Below are 12,816 nucleotides of genomic sequence, written 5' to 3' on the forward strand. Positions count from 1 at the left end.
GCCGCGCGCGCGCGCGCGCGGGCGCGGCGCAGCCCGGCGCATTCGCGCTGAGCACGAACGCCACTTTTCTTTATTGCACTTTCATACGTGTACTGGGTACGTTTCAGGGCGTGCCTTGAAATTCAGCGACTAGGAGCTTACCCATCCGGAATACGTACGTAGCCGTGGATATAAATAAATACAAACACGCGCGGGGCACGTACGTGTTCCGGTGACAATTAGCGGCTAAGAGATTCGCGCGACTAATCAAAGTCTCCATCGAGATCTACGTTCGCGTCCGTAGCCGCGAATTTCAAGTCGTTACGTCGTGATCAGCGCGTTCTACGAGCTCGTTTGCGAATAAAATCCTTTTGCATCGCACACTGGAGAGGTCGCCGTTACGTATTTGCGTTCGTTCGATCGTGCCATCGCCCTTCCAGCGCTCGCTCGCTCGCTCGCTGGAAACTCCGAATGTTCACATTTGTACGCGACAACGGCACGAAACACTATGATTTTTCATCGCGATACAATCATTTTCTCGTATACCATTCCAATTCTATAATGCTCGGCCGGCCAATCGGGAATATCGTTAGTTTGCAGGAAAGAGCGTTGCGAGAACTGGACTTTCGGACAATCGAATCAATTGATCGGTGGGGTTTTCGTGGAAATGAAATCAGCCCTACTTTCACGTGTCCGAGAATCGGACTCTCTTTCCCTCCCGTTCTCGCTGTTCCCCTCCCCTCCTCGCCCGCTTTGTCTCACTCTTTCTCTCTCGCTCTCCCTCTCCCTCTCTCTCTCTCTCTCTCTCTCTCTCTCTCTCTCTCTCTCTCTACGTTCCATTACGTCCGAGTGCTGGCAATTTTACGCAGTGAATTAAGGCCGAGCCAAACTAAATTCCATGTCGACGCAAGTAACCGGGTTTCGGGAATTTCCCGTGAGGAAAGCGAAATAGCACGACGACGAATAATTTCGGCCGTAGCACACGCGCTGTTTTGTCGGGCTCGTGAATGGAAACTACCGAGTTGTCGGTCGGTCGGTCGCTCTCCACGTCGCGATTGTAGTCCTTATCGCCGATGGTAACAGGGCGCAGTCTCGCGTGCCGATGATTGCACGGCTCCTGTTCTATCGTGAGCACTGGCGCGATATTAATACTATTATGCGAACAGACCCTTGGACCAAGCCTTCGCTTGGAGCGCTTCCTCGACTGGACAACGCCAATTCGCGTATCGTGCGTCATTCGTGCGTCCCAATCGCGCAATTGACATCTCTCGTCCGTCATATCGATCGTTAACGACGACGATCGCGCTTCGTCGCTTCGCAACAACCGTTCAAGTCCGCTCCGCAAAATTCGACAGGGTTATCGGATTTTCGTTGTTGGCTATTTTCAAAGAAACAATCCCGCACTCCGGCACTCGACAGAGCTGAATTTCTCTCGCACGCACAAACACACACGGGCCGCTTCTTCCTCCAAATGAGATTTTTTTTAATAAATCTGTCGGAGAATCGGATTTCTCCCGTTTATCGCTCCGGTTTTCGATTTCTGAGCGGGAACCAGCACGCGACAAGTGCCGCGGGCGTGTCTTTGTGCGGCGTGTCTTTTGTTAAAGCGACGCACATACGCCATGAGAATACATCGAACACGACACTGTGTGTGATGCAAAAATCGTCGCGTTTCGTCTGTTTCGTTCAATTCTCCCCTACCCACCATCCGTTCCCCTCCCCCTCCCCGGCCCCGCTTCCGCCCTGCCGCCGCCCAACCTTATCGCTTGACTGCTGGCGTTTTAAAGCGACGGCAAGATGACTATCTACGTAATATGCAACCGGGAAATATGGACCAAGAGAGAATCCACGGACGAAGAAGAATGATAAATCGATAATCGAGGCGCCTCGCCGACGTGTCACGCGCGGAAAGTTTGCTCTCCGCGTAATTTTTCCTCCTCGCAAGCAACGCTTTAACACGCGGCTCAAAATTGCGCATGGGAATTTAGTCCCGCGATCTAATTACCGCGCCGGATCTGATGAGCGAACAAAGAGTCCGGGCCGGCCAAACGCAGCGTGACACGTCGCGCGTAATGTGCAACTAGCGCGCACCTTGCTCGGAGGCGAGCTTGTTAATATTTAACGCGAGACCGCGAGGCGCGCAAAAACTCGATACAATTCCGCGAGTCGCGATGGCCGCGATTCTCGTGCATAATTTATCAGGCATCGGGAGTATCCGGTACGAGCGCGCGCGCGCGCGCGCGCGCGCGGACGAGGCCCGACGTAAATTAGATTGTACTTTGGCACGAGGGAATACGATAGAGGGTATAATAACGACGCGTGTCTCGCATCTAACCGCGCGCAGCCGGCCGCGCAAAAACATCTCGCCCCGCCGCGCCGCGCCGCGCTGCCTATCGCATTCGCGGCACTGTCGTCCAATGTCTCGTCAGTCATTTGCCGTCTTCGTCGATCAGACCAGCCGCGTTTCTCGCGCCTATCCGCTGGCGCGTGATCCTTTCCAAGCCGCGCGGAACTTTATATCCCGCGCGCGTCAAGAATAATAACTCGCTACCTCGCGCGCTCGATCGCGGCTCGGAATTAAAGAATTGTTGACCTAGCCATCATCCGGTCAACTTTTTCCTAACTAGGCACTAGGTGAAATATCGACGCTGAAAGCAAAACTCGAGCTCGGCGGCCTCGCGTTCCGGCCCGAGTAGCCCCTTGCGCGCTCTACAAATTTCAATGAGCGTTTGAAGTCGGCCCTGCCGTCTGAAGAACGAGGCAACGCGGTTTCCCGTAGCGAGAGCGCGCGTGATAAAGCGGCGAATGAAGAAAGGTGGCTCCTGAATTGCCGATAAGACGAGATAAGAACATTCGGCATTTTTGCCGCACGACTTCGCCGCGCGCGTGCCGCCGAAACGAAGGGCGATTTATCGCTCGCTGTAAAATTTCTGGCAGCGATTCGCGCTCGTTATATTCGACGAGTTTCCTATCAAATTCAATTATACATATTCTAGCTGAGCTCTTGTACATGGATATCCGATTGAATGAGAGAGGGGGAGAGGGGGAGAGGGGGAGAGAGAGAGAGAGAGAGAGAGTGAGAGAGAAGGGAGAAAAAAGGGTAATACGAGATTCACGCATTTCGATATTATCCGCTGGCCGCTGCGGTAGAACACTTCTCTCTATTTGTCCGCAATATAATCTCATCATATATTAACACATATGACATATTTTACATTCGTATAAACTTCCGCGGTTGTACGCACATAGGTGCACAAGCGCGCGTTTGTACAACACAAACAGCACGAATTCGCCATTCGCGCAATCCGGTAAATAATTATCATTTCTATGAGCCGAGGCTCACACACGCATCTCGCCGTTTAACGTATAAAGTCAATTTAATCTGTCCTATAAATTTATGAACAAAGTCATGGGAATATATATATATACACATATGTGTGTGTGTGTGTGTATGTGTGCGTGTCTATACACACACATATATACACGTACACACACATATATAATTATATGCCATTACATATAATTAAATATCATTCATGGTAAAGTAAACATTTGAACGGTCTGTTTAAAACATATCGAAACTAAGAAATCGTTCAGTAAGATCCTTCATACCTCCAATAAGACATCTGAAAATCTCAATCTCCTCGAAATAATTAATGATTATTATTTATACAAAGCATTCCGAGAATCGTCTAGACAAGAAACGTCGGGCTGCCGACGCGATTAAAACTATTTTCGCGAAAAAAAGAAAACAGAGTATGTAATCTGTCGCGTGAGTTTCGCGAGGCCGAATTTATGCGCGAACAATGTTAAACGAACAACTTTTGCGGAAACTCTAAAGTGGATGCGCTGTGCGAATGGCGGTCTGTTTTGCTGTATCCTTACCGTCACGGCGCTTCTTGGTGGCTTAGCTTTAACACGGCAAATCCCACGATCGTTTGGAGCGGACTTTAAGCCGGGCTTAAGTCTTAAGTGACAGTAATGAAACCGCGTGTCGCTCGGTTTTGTCGAAATGGCATTTCCCTTTCTTTCTCGACGCGGCACGGTCGTTCACGTCAGGACTGAAGGGTTTCCGATCGCGCGAAACAACAACGCGATGCAAGACAACAAAAGTGGAAACTTATTTATGCGACGCGCCAAATTGACATTCTGCAAATTTAGCACGGCGATAACTCGACTGCCGTCTTGATGTTGTAAGAGGTTTTAAAACGTGACTTCTCGCGTCAGACTCTTCGATCGCGTTTTGTAATTCATCGCGTTTTGTAAATTCAGACGTTACCGTTCTACGGACGCAGGCGGACGAGAGACGTGTGACGGGCTCGTCAAATTATCGAAGACACTTGACGCAGAACGAGAATATTCGCGATCGATATTAAAACAATCGGACGTTGCAAAGTAGCATTATGGCGTTTGAAGAACGGGCCGACTTCGGCAGGTGTGTTTTTCCTCGCTATACTGCCACGGCTACGGTCGCCGTCTCTCGGGTGTCCTTTAATTAATTAGCACGAGAGAGCCAACAGGAAGAGGCAGCTGCCAAGTAGTGCACGGGCATAGGACGACCTATGGGCGGAACGAAGAGAGCGAAGGGAGAGAGGATGGAACCGCGCGGAGGGAAAACGCGTTTGGACGAGAGAGTAAAGGTTGGGGTGCCGCTACCGAAACATTAGCCCCAGGCCGGACTGGTTACACCATCGCTCAGCCTCGATGCGTGCAGTTTCGCATACGTGCCCCCAAAGTAACCGCCGCCGCCGCCGCCGCCGCCGCCGCCGCCGCTGCCGCCGCTGCCACCGCCGCTGAAAGATTCGCAGGTGCAGATGCTTACCACCTCTGCGTCAAACTGCGACTCCCCACGCATCCACCCGTTGCGCTGTGTTGCACGCGTGTTTATTTAGTTACACCGTGTGTCTGACATTACGTAATTAAATGCATACAGCCTCAGGCTTAAGTGCCGGCGCCTCGGTGTATTAATCAATGAAAGAGCCACGTTCTCCCCCCCCCTATCTCTCTCTCTCATTCTCTCTCTCCGACCTTTTTCTCTCTCTCTCTCTCTCTCTCTCTCTCTCTTTCTTTCTCTCTCTCTCCTTCTCTCCCCCTTTGGACTAAGAGCGAAGCAAAGCGAGCTTGTGTCGGCATCAAAAATAGTTTGGACGGTTTAAGATCAAACGCGTTCTCGGATTTACTTCCACCTCGGTAGCTTTCAATCTCGCCCAGCTATGGAAACTGGGAGTTTTATAACACGACCGGCCCGCGCCGCGAATATGCGCTCCAGATCTCAGACGAGGCGTGCGAGAATTAGTTATAGGGGAGGAAAAAAAAACGAAGCGTGTTAAGATAATGACTGCGAATTCTTGGAGAATGTAGAGCAAATCGTACTTCCATCGGCGGTGAGCCAAAGGGAGGGAAGGTCTGAGAAAGAGTAGAGAACGTCAATAATAAAAGTGGGCGAGACGCCAAGAGAGATAACACCAAGTTGGTTCACTCATTTCGCCCACTTATCCTTCGTTAAAATATTGTTTGCTCTACTTTTCAAACGAGTCATTAAAACGTTCTACTTTATGCATGTACATGTCGCGTAATCCTCCATTGATTTTGTCAAGTCTCAGATATATTGTAGAGAGGCTGAAATGAAGAAATTATGGAATGAGTGTTTAATGAGGGTCTCTCAGCGCGTCTAGGGATTGAAACAACTTTCAAAGCCGATTCTGCATCCTCGCTCTTCGTTATTTTTACGAAACTGAAAATTTTTTCCAAAGATGAACATTTTTCCGGAGAATTTTACGTCAAATCCAACCGTGTGTAATAAAATTATTTTCCGACATCGCGTTTCCGAGATGCGAGTTATAAACGTAACGCTGCAAGTAGTTACAGACGCGCACGGTCGGACAGAACCAGTGCCGCGTTTCGTCCGATCACGGACGTCTGCAGCCACTTCGAGCGCTGTTAAATTCTACGACTGCCGCTACCTTAAAAAGGCAATCTCTGAAAATAATTTTACTAAATGAATCTGCCTGAATTTGCCGTAAAGATCTCACCAATTTTCGTCCTTATAAAAACGTTTAAATTCGTACGTAAAACTAACAACCAAGGGTCGGGATATAAAAGCAGCTATGAGGGGTTGTTTTATCCCCTAAACGTCCGCGAAAAAGGTCTTGTAAAAATAGATATCTCTTATTCTTGTCCTCTCCACGATGTATCTATCCCAGGCTCGTCAAAATCGATAAGGGATACTTCCAGAGCTCCTGCTGTAAGCAGATCTTTTATTCAGAGTGAGTCTGAAACGTTTTCAATTTAGACACACGCATTTCCGAGTTACCGAGCTCACTAGAAACACCAGCGGATAGCTCGGAGGAAGGAAGGAGGCAAGGAGTTTCGAGCCGGCGAAGAGACAGAATGAGAGATGTGCCATACGGTCCGAGAAAACTCAGCGCCGAGCGACTTTAGTTTAGCGCGCGAGCGTGTTGCATGGGCGGCCGGGTTTAATGAACGAATGGGCTCTCCGCGTAGAAGAAGACAGAAATAAATAAAAAAAAAAAGCTCGTCGTCGCTTTTGCGGTCAGTTACTCGCCGCCTCCAGCAGGACTCCCTCTCGCCCGGTTCAGTTCATCCGGCAATGCGGTTAAAGTCCAATGGTGAGGCAAGCTCGCTATATCCTACACACGAAACTAGTCACTTTTTCATTAACGTCATCCGCTAGCTTGGAAAACTCCCACTCATTAAGAGGAAACCTCATCCAGCCCCGATATATTCACAATGTTTCACAGTTTCCTCGAATCCTGCTGGGAAATACCAGCTACAGAAATTTCTCTTTCCACAGGCTCTCTCTCTCCGTGCGACAATGGCGTGACGCGCGAGAACCCGAGAAATGTTGTCGAATCGTGAAAAGGAGATAGAGCGGAAATGAAGTAACGAGGTGTAAATTTAACGAAACGCTATTTCAATGGATCATAATGGAGCAGAAAGAGCGGCGTGAAATAGAAACCGTGGATAATGGTTCCACTTAATTCACGTTATAAAACACGACGCAACGCTCCGACGTAAAGGACACACGTCACTCGTCTTGACGATGAAAGTTCACGATGCCTATCTTTTCTTTTATATGCGTCGTGAATGGAATTACTGAGTCGAATGATCGATTATCGGCTGTTGGTTTACTCGCCCCCTCGCGAGACCCCCTCGCCCCTTTGACACAATATACGCGAGGGACTTTCTCCCGTGCGACCGGGAATTCATAATTCAGGGTCAATTTAAAAAGGATAAGAGGATGTTGATAAAAATCCGCAGAAGCCGACGGCTCCTCGCGAATTCCAAGAAAGCTCTCTCTCTCTCTCTCTCTCTCTCTCTCTCTCTCTCTCTCTCTCTCTCTCTCTCTGTGTGTGTGTGTGTGTGTGTGTCTGTCTGTCTGGCTTCTTCTTTTTTCCAATAAAGATGCGGAGAGGAGTTACCCGCAAGTGGGAACGGCGTTGCAATTCAAACATATTCTTTCGCCGGGAGATATAGACTCGTTAAATTACATCGCGAATTACATCGAGCCGCCGAGAGTTAGCACGCGCGAATTGCTCCTTTAAAAAAGCAGACGGGGAAAAACGATATTGGCAACCCGACGTTACCGGCGATGCGAAAAGAAACGAACGTATCTGCATGAAAACAGGTGGAAGTCAAACGTAATCCAATTACGGATAATCGCATTGCCTCGAGATTCGCACTCGGGCGTTCGAGCGGACTATTGAGTGATTAAAAATAATACCCGACAACGCGCGGTCGGGAAGTCGACGCGCTCGTGTGCGCGAGAACGCAATCCGCACACGAGCCACCACACCCACTCCACGTGTACCTCTCGCCCTTTTCCTTTTCTCTCACTGTCTGTTCACCGCCGCCTACATACACGCACAGCTCCGCTGTGAATAGCAAAGCCTTTCATGTTCATGAGAGCCTAACTCGATGAGTGTACGCGAGACGTAATTAATCAAAGAAAAAGTACGCCCCTCCCCGGCCCCCCCCGAGCTACTTATGCGTATCTTGCTTAGTACGCGTAGCTCGTTCATAAGCGCGTCGTATTGATTCAGCCAACGAAACAACGGTTTCACAGTCTGTACTATTCAATAAAGCATGTAAAGTCAATTACCGCTACTTTAATTATCCGTAGATCTGTATAAATCGAATTCATTTCCTCTTACGAAAGTTGCGGCGATGTTGCAGCCATTATTTACCAATTGCCAATTAAATGGATCTTTACACTTCGTTCTGTACCGCAGCAATATTTTATAAATTACTGTGCAACGATAAATTTTCTACCGATAAGCAGCGGTAGAAATCTTTTACGATCGCTCGACGGTAGAAAATTTGTAGGTGCGCTTCGCTGAACCAGAGAATGTTTTGTAACCACCGGGGAGGTGGATTATTATCGACATGGTGGGACAGGGTGGAAGTCGATAACGGCAGGAGTGCAATCGAGGGTAAGCACGCAGCGATCGATGTACCGTCGGTACGAGAGAACTTACTACCATTTGCAAGTAACCAGAAAAGATGTTGTATGCCGCGATAGAACTCGGTAAAGCGACGTTACAGATCCCTACCTACTTGGTACTAGTAAAATTGAAGAGCGTTAAATTTTTTTACTTTTATAATGCGTCCGCGCGCGGTTATAAAGCGAGGCCGTTGAATATTCGACAGGAGGTGCACAAAATTTTCCGTTACAAATAAACAAACAACTAAATTGTGTCGGTATAATAAAACTATCGGTAAAGGTCGACACTGGTCGGTAGGTAAGTAGAAACAACCGTTGATATACCGAGATAGCAGGCAGCAACACGAGTTATTAAAACTTTTTAATACAGTTTTAATTTCTTTCGCAAGTATCGGCAAAGTATCCTCGTGTATGTATACATTACATCGCGGCATAAAACATCTTTCGTCTTGATTAATATCGTGATGAAGGTATATTGATAAAGCAGAGAGGTAAAATGTTCTACGGATCCTTCTCGGCTTCATTACGTTTGTACCTGCATTATGCGCGCAACAAACGTAACGCAATCATTTTCCACTTGTATATGCAATGTCTCACTTAATTATTTGGTAAAACGTGTTCGCGTTTGTACACGTACGTTACGATGCTTGTATCAAGTTAAAATTATTATACATCAAAACTTTATTGCATCAGTTTTAACGGGTGATGCTCTAAAATTATACAATAGAACAATAAAAATTGTTTCGTACACAATAATCGTCACAAACGAAGTCGTACTGCTCGAGAATTGGGGGAAAATATATTGTCGATATCGGGACGTGGACGATAGACTTAAATGTATCATTGGTGTCACTAATTAGTATACTTACTGTTCACAGTAACCGCCTCTATATTAGTATAGGTTCTCTCTCTTTTTTAATAAAGGTATACTATACAAAATTCTCTCTTTTCTTTTCCAGTTAAATATAGTAAACAAAAATAAAAATGAAATGCAACAAAATATGCACGATTGCATATACTGTATTATAACTCATAATAATGTATGTAAAATTTACATAAACTCAAAAAACGAGAAATGTACTCACATAAGCTTCCGTCGTTGTATTTGTCATTTTGATATAAATAATTTGCCTCTTGCCATGAGATCTTTGAGTTTGAATGAAAATAATATACCAAAACAAAGTGTTGGTGAATCAAAGAGAGAAACACCGGAAGAACCTATCTTTATACGAAGCGTTGGAAGAAGTGGGCTAACCAGGCAAACGAGGCAACAGGATAATTACAAATAAATCTGCATATATGTGCGCGCAAAAACTAACAGTGTTGTACATAACGAGAGAGAAAATTATTAGCCGCTGGATGACCACGTAAACATTGCATATAACTCGGATATCTTTATCATTTACGGTTAATTAAAAATATAATTTATGCTCTTGGAAATCGCTAATCGCGGCAGCGTGACGCAAAAAGCAAGCAAAAAGAACAAAAATTGCCCGCGATGCTTTCCGCGGCGCGCGGAGATAACAATTGTTAAGAATTACGACTGGCTAGCCGTCTGGACTATTACTCTTCTGTTCTCGCGCAAATATCGCGGAATTAGTTAATTGCTTTTTGTTGATTGTTTTTGTTGCAACAACGATTATAACCCGTAAGTATCCCGTAAGAGAGTCGTCTCGCGCACGGTGAGCCAAAATCGAGTCGTAATCTTTCGAAGAGAAGAGAGAAAAAAAGAACACACGAGAAACGAAATTCTATCGCGTACACGTGTGTGGTCATCCTGATCGACAGAGTCTCGGGAAGAAAATAAAGCTAAAGATAAAGAAGCAACATAATAATAAACATACGTGCGTCGGTCGCTACTGCTCGGATACCTCGAACATCCCTCTGTGGGACGTTCCTGTGGGTACGCACCTGTGTCGCTATTCAGACTCTGAATGTGGTTAGGTCCGCCCTGAAAGCAAACATCGTAGAGACACGTTAATATCGGTAGAAAAATCAATACGTTCCTCCGTGCTACCGAGGAACGTACGTTTCGCGATTGTTGTTGCGTTTGAGCACGCGTCTTAAACGAATAGCGACGATCGCGCCGTCAACTGGCGATGGCGGTCGAGCAACTGACAACTAACGACGCGATTTCCTCCGAGACGAAAACAACGACGACGACGACGACGACGACGACGTCGACGCCGGCACGTTGACATACACGTGGGAAATCGTTCGTCACAACGTGACAACGCGGTGACACGCGCGGAAAAACGACTTGGAGGTTGAACGCCAGTGAACGAGCGAGCGAGCGAGCGAGCGAGCGAGCGAGCAATCGCGCGACGTTCGTTTGATCTTGCGGCCACGATCTGACGTTTCGGTCCAGCTGTCACAACACGTGAAACGATCTCGTGACGACGCTAACAGCTAACGAACGAGCGGGTTGCCATGGAGACGCTGGTTTATTCACCGACGCGTCAACGACGCGCACACGCGAATACTGTCGACACAATGTCGAGGAGTCGGTAAACAATCCCGGCTCTAAATGAGTGCAAATCCGGACTGATATTAGCCGACGGACACAGATGTTTGTACGACGATAAAAATACCGTCTGGCTCTATCTCATGAATCAGAGGTGGAATCTATCGTTTCGACAAATAGGACGACGTAAAGATTTAATTATTTAAAAGATTTAAATATTGGTCGTAAATATGGTCAGACTGGAGTTTGTAACACAAACTTGTAATTATTTCTCTCTCTCTCTCTCTCTCTCTCTCTCTCCCTCTCCCTCTCTCTCTCTCTCTCTCTCATTTGGCTATCTCTCTGTCAGTCACACACTGCGAGCTTTGACATCACTTGTGTACTTGCAGTATATGCAACTATGCAGGAATGGATACAGAATGTTATTCTTAAAACCTTGTTTATCAGGTCTTGTAAAACTACACTGACCATTACAGATAACAAGGAAATAAAAATATTTGATCCAAATATTATGTATCGTTTGCTAGATAAGATAACGAAACCTTGAATGACTCATATATTTTGTTTGCTACGATACAAGTCCACCGAGTTCTCAATTTATCAATCGCAAGATCAGCAGTAGAAACAGGTAAAACACATCCTGCTATAGTAAGACATAAGATGTCTCATCAATTCTCATATTAGAAAATCTGGTACAAGTGGAAAAACTACTGACAACATTATTACAAGTACAATATGGAATACAGTCAGCGATCAACTGATACAGGTACAAGACAGATGCACAGAGTGGACTGTTGATGGACAAGACAGTGATACTGAACTGAGCATCTGGGTTTGTACATTTCTGAGAGATTCAACGGGTCAATCCCCCGATTGTTTACAAACACTGTTATATCGTCCCCTCGAATGCACTCGTCGCGTAAAATAAAAGCGACGGTGAAACCGCACAAGGATCCCTCTGCACCAACGATACGAGACATACACGAGCCAACGAGAAAACCCGGAACGTATGTCGCGTGTACAGCGAAATCGAAAGAGCCGAACACTGTGTGAAATGTGAAAAGGTTATATACACACTGATACTTTGGAGCACAACACGTTTTGGCGTCATCCGAGGCGATTATCGCTCGTCGTTTCGAAAGACGCGCTTGCTCATAAGATCGAGAAAGGTCGCGATAAGAATATCCGAGACTTTTATAAACAAATCGACGCGAAACAAGTGAGTAGCTGTTACTGTAAGCAACCAACGCGAGAAACACTCACCGCACTTTTCACGTTTACCACGCTCTTTTGGGCGCCTCCGCGGTCACTGCACCGCAGTTACGTCATAACGTACACGCACGCACATTCACTGTACCTATGCGTTGATATCAAAAAACTCGTGTAAAATGTATAAAAAAGGCGATAGTTAGGAAGCTGCCAAAAGGATTGCCATGGCGATGCCAATGCCAGGCGTCCATGTTGTACTCGCGGCACTTGCTGCCATCTAGTGGCGCGAAAGCAAAATACTCCGTCCAGCCGGAGCGACGGAGAGGGAACTGTCACGCGACTCGATATAATCTCTGCGCGAATCGGTTTCTTATTTCACCGGAAAAATCTTCACCCGCTGCTCGGTAGATGGTCTGAACTTTTTTTATACAACTGCGCATAGTTTGAATCGACTTCTCACCGAATTTGTAAAAATGAGGCAATATCGATACGCCCGAATTGAAAATGTTACCTGCGTTAGGCAGATAAAGGTTGAAAGCGGTCTGCCGTACCGACCGCTGTATCCGATGTGAATGTCGGTTCTCTTTTATATTTCAGAGAATATTACGAACCGAACCGTGAAAAGGCGTGTTGTTAAATTGGAATTAGTCAATGCAAAGTGCCAAGTGCAAACCAAAATTTTCGTTGACAATTATTTACA

General features: G+C 46.6%; 1 protein-coding gene across 9 annotated transcripts in view; it reads right to left on the bottom strand.

Moving 5' to 3' along the window:
• The window catches only part of Lar (tyrosine-protein phosphatase Lar), a 291,572-nt gene extending 279,198 nt beyond the window's left edge, over positions 1–12,374 (bottom strand). For all 9 annotated transcript variants that reach the window (XM_025305793.1, XM_025305796.1, XM_025305792.1 and 6 more), the window contains exons 1-2: positions 12,171–12,374; positions 10,288–10,394 (exon numbers count right to left, since the gene is read on the bottom strand). The gene's annotated coding sequence lies outside the window, so the exon portion shown is untranslated. The remainder of the gene's footprint in view (positions 1–10,287; positions 10,395–12,170) is intronic.
• Between the last annotated feature and the right edge of the window lie 442 nt (positions 12,375–12,816).

The sequence above is a fragment of the Harpegnathos saltator genome, unplaced genomic scaffold, assembly GCF_003227715.2.
Source record: "Harpegnathos saltator strain DR-91 unplaced genomic scaffold, Hsal_v8.6 scaffold714, whole genome shotgun sequence".
Taxonomy (NCBI): domain Eukaryota; kingdom Metazoa; phylum Arthropoda; class Insecta; order Hymenoptera; family Formicidae; genus Harpegnathos; species Harpegnathos saltator.